This window comes from Dasypus novemcinctus, chromosome 30 (genome assembly GCF_030445035.2).
Source record: "Dasypus novemcinctus isolate mDasNov1 chromosome 30, mDasNov1.1.hap2, whole genome shotgun sequence".
NCBI lineage: Eukaryota > Metazoa > Chordata > Mammalia > Cingulata > Dasypodidae > Dasypus > Dasypus novemcinctus.
Genome location: NC_080702.1, coordinates 4,077,190 through 4,086,030, shown reverse-complemented (window position 1 = coordinate 4,086,030; position 8,841 = coordinate 4,077,190). Strand labels below are relative to the sequence as shown.

General features: G+C 39.1%; 1 long non-coding RNA gene across 1 annotated transcript; it reads left to right on the top strand.

The window, feature by feature from the left end:
* Positions 1–1,932: 1,932 nt before the first annotated feature.
* On the top strand, positions 1,933–7,878 carry LOC131276619 (uncharacterized). The gene is made up of 3 exons (XR_009184080.2): positions 1,933–2,342; positions 7,647–7,678; positions 7,781–7,878. It is a non-coding gene; the product is annotated as an uncharacterized lncRNA (long non-coding RNA).
* Positions 7,879–8,841: the final 963 nt, after the last annotated feature.

Here is an 8,841-nt window from a genome sequence, read left to right as displayed (position 1 = left end):
GCTTGGCTGCAGCCAGCCTCCCTTGACAACTTGCTTTTAGGAAACTGTTTCTGATATTGCATGCTACTAAATATTTAAAGTAAAGTTCATTATTTTAACAAGCTCATTTAGTGTTCACAGTATTATGTTATAAAAAGTTTGCTTGATAACTTTGTATGTAGGCTATATGGAATGTATTTTTATTATTAAGGAAACGGGATAATTTTGTCCTAAGATAAAATGATTGGTTATTAAGAAAGGGTAAAATATGGAACAAAACCTGAGTGACCACTAAAAGTGCAGAAGGTTCATGAAAAAGGAAATTTTATAGTTAAAGTTGAATAAGATTTGATGGGTCTATCTATAAAATTTTAAAGGCTTTAGTATCAAGTAGTATGCTGATGCAAAGTTGAAAATTTTTATTCTTTCTCAAGGCCTCTCATCATTAATCTGTTTTGGTAAAAGTTCTTATCCTCAATAATCAGTATACAAAGAAAGTCTGTCTTATCAAAATAGCTTCTTGTGCTTCTTCTGCTTATCATTTCCTTGGTGTTCCAAGAAAGGAAAGTTTTATCTCTTTTAAAGGAACATAATGTTCAAAACTGCTTTCTCAAAACCTAATCCTGAACAGTAGCCTTTTATTCCAAACTAATTATAAGAGATTTGTTCTTTTACCTTGAAAGAAAAATTAAAGTAATAATTAAGTTCTTTTAATATGTTATAAGTAAATAAAAGGTGTTTTACAGTGTTATAAAATTAACAAGTTTTTTCTTCCCTTAAACCCTCTATTAATTAAAGTCGTATGAACAAAAGGTTTCTATAAATGCTTAAAAGTTTATAAAGTTACCAATATTTCAGCATAATATTAAAGAGAAGTACAGTGTGGTTATTCATGGTTTTAATTATAATAAAAGAGTATGTGTCACAGAAACAACCTCTTATCATAGATTAAAGTAACAACACTAGTATGCAGCAATCCCAAACACTGCTAGTTTGTTGCAAAAAGTTAAAGTCCAGCACAGCTATCACTTTGTTTTAAAACTTGCTAAGACTTTCTTTAGTGTCTTCTTACACAAATCAAGCCAGCTGCATTCCTCTATCTATAAAAAACCTAACAATGAATTTTTGCAGTGCTTTTCAGGACTATGTGCATGGCCTAACCATCTTGTACAGTATTTACTGATTGTAATAGTAATAAAAAAGCAGCATATGTTACTTCTTGAAAAGAACAGGCTTGGCAGACTCCATTCATGTCTGCTCAGCATACTGAACTTGCTGCCATCATTAAGGTGTTAATATTTAAAGAACCTTTGAATGTTGTCTCTAATTCTGAATATGTATGCCTTACTGTTTAGCATATTGGAACAGCTCATATCTTTGCTACTAATAAGTTATCTCAACTTTTCACTGACTTGCAACATCTCATCAGGTTAAAACAGCATCCTATTTACATTACTCACATATGCTCTCATACCTCTTTGCCTAGTCCTATGACAGCAAATAATGCTCGAGCTGATTTATTAATAGGGTATTTACAAGGTGCTCATGCTCTAACTCACATTAATGCTAAAGGCGTGTGAAATAAATATCAAAAGTTAACAAAACTACAGGCACAAAAATTATTCATTCTTGTCCTACTTGTGGACCACTAACAGTGGTGCCTTTTCAAGCTGGAACTAATCCCAGAGGCCTGACTCCTAATCAATTATGGCAGATGGGTGTTACTCACATACCATCCTTTAGTAAACTACAATATGTTCATGTTTATATTGACACTTATTCTCATTTTATGTACACTGCTGCTCAAAGTAAGGAACAGTTGCATCATGTTTGTTCACATCTATAGTCTGCTTTTGCTGTAATGCTATGCCCTCTAAAAATTAATAATACACCTTACATTAGTAAATCCTTTGACTCTTTCCTTTTAAAATATGGTATTCAATGTGTTGCTAATATTCCTTATAATCCTACAGGTCAAGCCATAGTTGAATGCAACCATCATACCCTAAAAACTATGCTTTTAAAACAAAAAGGGGGAAATAATGTTATTATGACACCAAAAGATTAATTAGCAAAAGCTTTATTTACTTTACATTTTCTTAATGTTTATAATTCATTAACACCTGTGGAATGTCACTCTGGAAAATGTCAAACATCTACAGTAGACACAGGAAATGAAGATCAACCAATATTCTAGAAAGATATTTTAAGCAATGAATGGAAAAAAGGCAGGATTAAAGTAAGGGGGTGAGGCTATGCTCTTATCATTTCAGAAAATGGAGAACAAATTTAGTTATCTCTGAAAAGGATTAAACCCCAGAATGAAGAGATGGAGTCTTCTACAACTTCTGATGATGGTGATCGTAAGTAATAAGGAAGCTGCCAGTAATTACACTTATTAGGCCTTTATACCTAAACCCCCATTACTTAGAGTGTTAACCTGGAAAAATCCATTCTTTCATATATATCTGAATAAAACCCATATATTCCCTAAACCAATTGATAATTGATTGCCAATTAAACCCTATAAAGAAAGACAAAGAATTGATAATCTCATATTACCATTTGATTATCAACCCTTATGCATTAGTAACCATCCTTCCTGTATGTAGGTTAAAAATCAGACCATAATTATCTTCAAAAATAGTAATATTCAGTTTATTGTGACTTTGTTTCCTTCTTACAATTTAATCATAAGAATCCTACTCATGATTGTCGGGAAATTAACTATAACCCAAAAATGCTCTATTCTATAAAAATGAGGCCTTGCATCCTAATAGCCAGTACCCCGCAACTAACATACTATGGAGAAGGCAAACTAAAAATGTTACTATCTGCATCTGTGTCAAAGAGAGCCGCCTTCCTCCCTATATTGGTAAAAAATTAGCCTCACAGGTTCAGTCACTGCAGCTGCCATGGCAGGTGGTGCTCTTGGTCATGGCCTCTTCAGCTTGCAATACTTTAAACAAGAACCACAAATTAGCCTAGAATCCAGTGCACAGTCTCTTGACTCTCTGCAGTGGCAACTAACATCCCTCACCCAAGTAGTCCTTCAAAACTGCAGGGCCCTTAACTTACAGCTGAAAAAGGGGGGAACCTGCCTTTTCCTCCAGGAGGAATGCTGCTACTATATAAATGAATCTGGTATTGTTGAGGAAAATGCTAAGAAATTGTGAGAATTGGGGGAAGGAATACTGCCCTCCCAATCAACCTCTCCTTATCTGCCTGGCTCACCTCCCCCTTCGTAATGTGGCTAGGTCCCCTCCTCAGCCCCCTAATCACTCTCCTTTTAATCTGTGCATTTGCACCTTGCCTCCTTAAATTTCTCCAAGAAAGGATGAAGCAAATTTCTGCCCATGTGATGTATCTTGATGCTGTTCATCAATACCAGCCTATCCAGACTGAAGAACAAACAACCAACCTTTGAAAATGCAAATCTCTTATGTTGCCTCATCACCAGCCTGTACCCTAATGGTGTTTCCTTGCCTGTCCTCCCTGCCCATGGTCACAACTGCCTCTATTGCAGCTAACCCTTCTTTGTTTAATTAATATCGCTGAACAGCTTCAGTAAGGAAAACAGCTTCAGTGAGGAGTTTAGTGGTTCAAATGAGCAGCAGGTGCCCTAGCCAAACAAGACCAGGGTGGGTGTGGCCTCACCCACTAATCTCAGTACATCATGCATGTCATGCGTGGTGTAGAGCTCCCTGTTATAGCTTGTTATATTTGCAAGTCATTTATCGCTGAGGCGCTGGTCTGGTTAGCCAATGGCACTGGGCTGACCCATCAGTCAACCTAAGACAGATATGGCCTTTTGCTGCCATGATTCCCAATGACAGGTAAGACTGATCACTTAACAGGTACAGCCCCAACCTAAGACAGGCACAGCCCCCTCAGTACGGGAGCACCTTGCAGCCGCATGTCACCAATGAGCATAAGCTCTGCCCTAACATGAGCCATCACCAGCTGTTCTTCACTTCAGTTCCTAACATATTAAACAGAGAAGGGGGACCTGTGGGGAGCCACCCACTGTGAAATCTATTTACAGCCTCCAACAACATGGGCAGATTTCACAACTACCTCAGCCCCGCCCCACCATTTCCTTCTTCTTCTTCCTCCTTGTTTCTTTGTTCTCCCCTTCCCGCCACAACTCTGGTAACCACAGCAGCACGCATGCGCAAGGCGCGAAATTCTGCAGACCTGGCACAAATTTTCAGCCAATTCCCTCCTTGGACGCCTGTCACCCACAAGACCCACCTATCACCCATGGACACGTTCCCTTCCCTCATTATATATTCCCATGTTCTACCCCCAATAAATGAGGCTTGATCAGAATCCTGTCTTATCTCCATTCTTCTCATTCCCTGCCCCCACTTCTTCCCATAGGCCCCTGGAATCTGCCCCCACTGGATCAGACAGTTAATATCTGTAGTTCAGGGAAGCAGATGTGGTTCAAGTGATAAGGCTTCCACCTACCATATAGGAGAACCTGGGTTTGATCACTGGGGCCTCCTGGTAAAAAAGAGAAAGTGAGCCTGTATGGTGAGCCAGTGCCTACGTAGTGAGCCAAGTGCCCTCATGGTGAGCTGTGTGCCCATGTGCTGAGCTGATTGTCCATGTGAATGCCCATGTGCTGAGCCAGTGCCTGTAAAGGGATCCAGTGCCCACACAGTAAGCCAAGTACCCATGTGTTAAGCCAAGTGCCTGTGTGAGTACCTATGCAGTCAGCTAGTGCTCACATGGTGAGCTGAGTGCCTCTATGGTGAGCCAGTGCCTGCTTAGGTGAGTCACACAGTAAGATGATGATGCAACAAAAGAGAAACAAAGGGGAAAGTCAAAGTGAAGGGCAGCAGAGACTAGGAACTGATGTGGCACATGTGAAAGGGTACCTCTCTCCACATCAGATGTCCCCAGGACTGAGTACTAGTGAATCCTAGAGGAGAAAGATGAGAAGACAAGACAAAAATGCAGAAGGTCATACAGTGAATGGGCACAGACAGTAAGAACAGTAGGATGGAGGTGGGGCTGGGGCTGGGGGAGGAGAAGAAAAAATATAATTATGCTGTAGTCTAATCTTTAAAAAGATTTATAATTCATACCATCATATAATAAGTTCTGTACTCAAATTTAAAAAAGGACAAATCTGAGAAAGGAACATTTCTATCTTAGACAAAAACAGATGACTTCACCTCAACATTAGATGGGACCTCCTCAACCACCCTGTCACTAGAAGGCTCCTCTACTAGGTCTTCCATGGGAGCTAGGGGGACACAGAGTAATGATCAGTACACTGGGGTGCAGCTCCTGCATTACTCAGGGCACTTTGCTTTGCCCAGACAAGAGGCTACAATGTGCAAACAAGGATGGTGGAGCTACCCAGAAACCCTTCATGTAGGAAAGAGAGACAAAGGAAAGAGTGGAATATAATCAGAATCCTTGGCTTTGTAGCTGAAGACAATCTAAGTCAATGTGAAATAGTTCATGTATAAGTGGTACTAAACTATACAGTATGATGATATATATCCAACCTATTCTGAAGTCCAAGGAAATTGTCAGTATCACACTGATTTCAAGAAATACTGCTTCAGCCTCACAGCCTTGTTGACTTTTAATATCCCATCCAATCTAGAGGATTTTTTAAAAAATTTCAGTGAGATAGCTATGTAATAGAAAATTTGCCAGTTTACCCATTTTTACAGCATGTACAATTTACTTGAATCAATTACATTTACAGTGTTTTGTAACTGTCACCAAACATTCAATTCCAAAACTTTCTCATTACCTGAAACAGAAACTCTATAATTATTAGCTATTAAGCCCATTCTACTTTCTGCTAGTCCCTGGTAATAAACTCTAATCTCCTATCTGTTTCTGTGAATTTACTTTTTCTTAGCTTTCAAATAATTGCAATCACCAACTGTTTTACTTTTGTGTCTGCCTTATTCAGTACGTTTTTAAGGGTCATGCATACAGTAGTATGTATCAGAACTTCAATACTTTTTATGGCTCAATTATATTCCATTGTATGGATATGCCACTTTTAAAAAAAACTCATTCCTCTGTATGAGCACACTTAGGTGGTTTCCAGCTTTTGGGTATTGCAAATAATGCTGCAATAAATACTGGTTTCGAGTACCTCTTTCAGCCTCTGTTTTTAATTCTTTAATATACAAACCTAATAGGTAGCTGTCATATAGTAGTTCTAGATTTAGCTTTTTGAGGGAATGTCAAACTATTTCCCGAATTGGCTGCTTTATTTTAGATTCCTATCACCAATATATGGGGACTCCAGTTTACTCATATCCACATCTCTATTTGTTATTTTCTAGTTTTGTTTCTTTCTAAAATATTAGCCACCCTACTTATTAAAAATGGAATCTCCATTTCCTGAAAGACTAACCCTCTTCAACTGCTGCTGGGAATGTGGAATGGTGCAGCCATTTTGGAGGATGATTTGGCAGTGCTCAAAAGGGTTATTATAGAATTGCCATATGATTGTGCAATCCCACCACTGGGTATATATGCAAAAGAATTGTGACCAGCAACAAATGAATGGATAAGCAAATATGGTTTATACATACAATGGAATATTACTCAGCTGTAGGAAGGAATGGCATGTTGATATATGTGACAACATAGATGAATCTTGACCTTATGTTGAGTGAAGTAAGCCAGTCACTAAAGGCAAATACTTCTTGACCTCACTGATATGACCTAAGTTTATTTAGGAGACTCACAGAGAGTCTGGAAGATAGATTAAAGGAGACAGAAAGGGAGTTGAGTGTGGTGAACCAAGCTCAATATGGGCAGAGCCTATGATAAGGCAGAAAGGGGTGGTTTGGCAGTGGATGGGGTGATGGTGATGCAGGGATATGAGTGGGTTGATGGAACTGGAATGGAAGGGTGAGCATGGTGGAGGTATTTAATTTGGACTGTATGGAATTGTGGAAGTCTTGGAGGAAGGAACAAGTGTACTTGGGATTTGTTGGTTTGTGTTGGGACTACAAGGATGGGAATGTTTTTTTGGCAAATACAGCAGGTAGGTCACTGGTGCAGTGTACTGGTGCTAGGGGGGCATATAGAAAAGGATGCCCCTGGGGGATGCTTCAAAGGAATATGAATGTGTTCATCTTGTCATAAGGTGTTATATCAGTGGATGGAGACCCACAAACAATGAGAAAATATTAAAATTCCATCCTGGGAATCCTGCTATATACTCAAAGAGAGGGGCAAGAATCTCTAGAGTACATGGGCAGTGCCAAATAAAAGCAGACCAGTATGTCAAAGCCTCATTATTAATGCATAAGACTATGAACCTTATTCTTGGAAAATTGAAACTTAGTGGCTAACATAGGTTCTGAGGGAAGAAGGAGGGAAGAATAGATGGATCATTTTGAGGGCATTGGAACTGTTCTGTGTGATTTTGCAATGATGGATACAGATGATTGTACATTGTGTGAAAACGTATAAAAGTATGATGCAAAGTGTAAACCATAACATAAACCATTGACCATAGTTTGTAGCAATGCTTCTGTTTTTTTTTTTTCAATTGTAACAGATGAACCCTACTCATGTATGATATTGCTAATAGAAATAAATATGAGATGGGAAGGGGTGCAGTATATGGGAATCACCTATATATTCTTCTATTTTCTTCTCTCTTTTTTTAGGTACCAGGACCAGGGAGTGAAACCCAGACTTTGTAAGTGGGAAGCCAGTAGTCAACCACTGAGCCACATCAGTTCCTTTGAGTTGTTTTTGTGTGTGTGTGTTCGCTTTTTTCATTTTTTGTCTTTGTTTTTAGGAGGCACTGGGAATCATACTGGGACCTCCCATGTGGAGAGCAGGCATTCAAACATTTAAGCCACATCTGCTCATTCCCTATATTTTTGATGTGACATTTCTGTAACTGAAAGCTTCTTTGAAGATAAAGTGAAAAAAAATAAGACGTTGGGGGAAGATACAGATGAAATTGTAAGTATACATAAAAAATAACAGATATTAAGGTGATGAAAGTCACAATGCAAAAAACTTTTGACTTTCTTTATGGGGAGGTTTTGAACTACACAAAAGTTACAGCTATGGCAGGGGAGGTCTACTGGTGCAGGGTGACAGTGAGGGACAGATGCATGGGGAAGGGTGCACCTCAGGCATGCCTCTAGGGATTATGAATGTGTCCATATGGTCATGGGGTGTTATCTCAGTAGATGGAACCCATACAATAAACAATAAAACTTTCAATTCCCATTCTTGGAGCCCTGCTACATTTTCTAATACAGTGGTAAGAATATCAATACATCATCAGAACCTAGCTAAAAGAGGACAGACCAATATGCCAGGCCCTTGATATTAATGCTGGTAGTTATGAACTTCATTCTTGTAAAATTGAAACTTAGCCTAGTGATATATACTGCCTAAGAGTTACCTTCTGAAAATGTGTATGTTGCTCAAATGTGGCCTCTCTCTAAGCCAAACTCAGCATAGAAGTCTGCTTTCTCCCCAGCATGGGACATTACTCCCAAGGATGGGCCCCCTTGGCACTGAGGGATTGTTACCAATTGCCAACTAGAGATACATTTGTAAAAAGACCTTGACCAAGAGAGGGAATATTAAATACAAATGAGTGTTTATGGCTAGGATACTTCAATATGAGTCAGGAAGTCATTCCAGAGGAAAGTTTAGGCAGGTCACAGGAGGATCTCTGTGGCTGCCACAGTAAATAATACCTCAGGCAGGAGTGTTCCTGAGGGCTCTAAAGACATCTGGACATTCTAGCCAGGGCAGATATCCCCAGGAAATTGGTAACCCATCAGTGGGCCTTACCTTGGAAACTATGGACCATGGTTAGTAGCAGTGCTTCAAGAT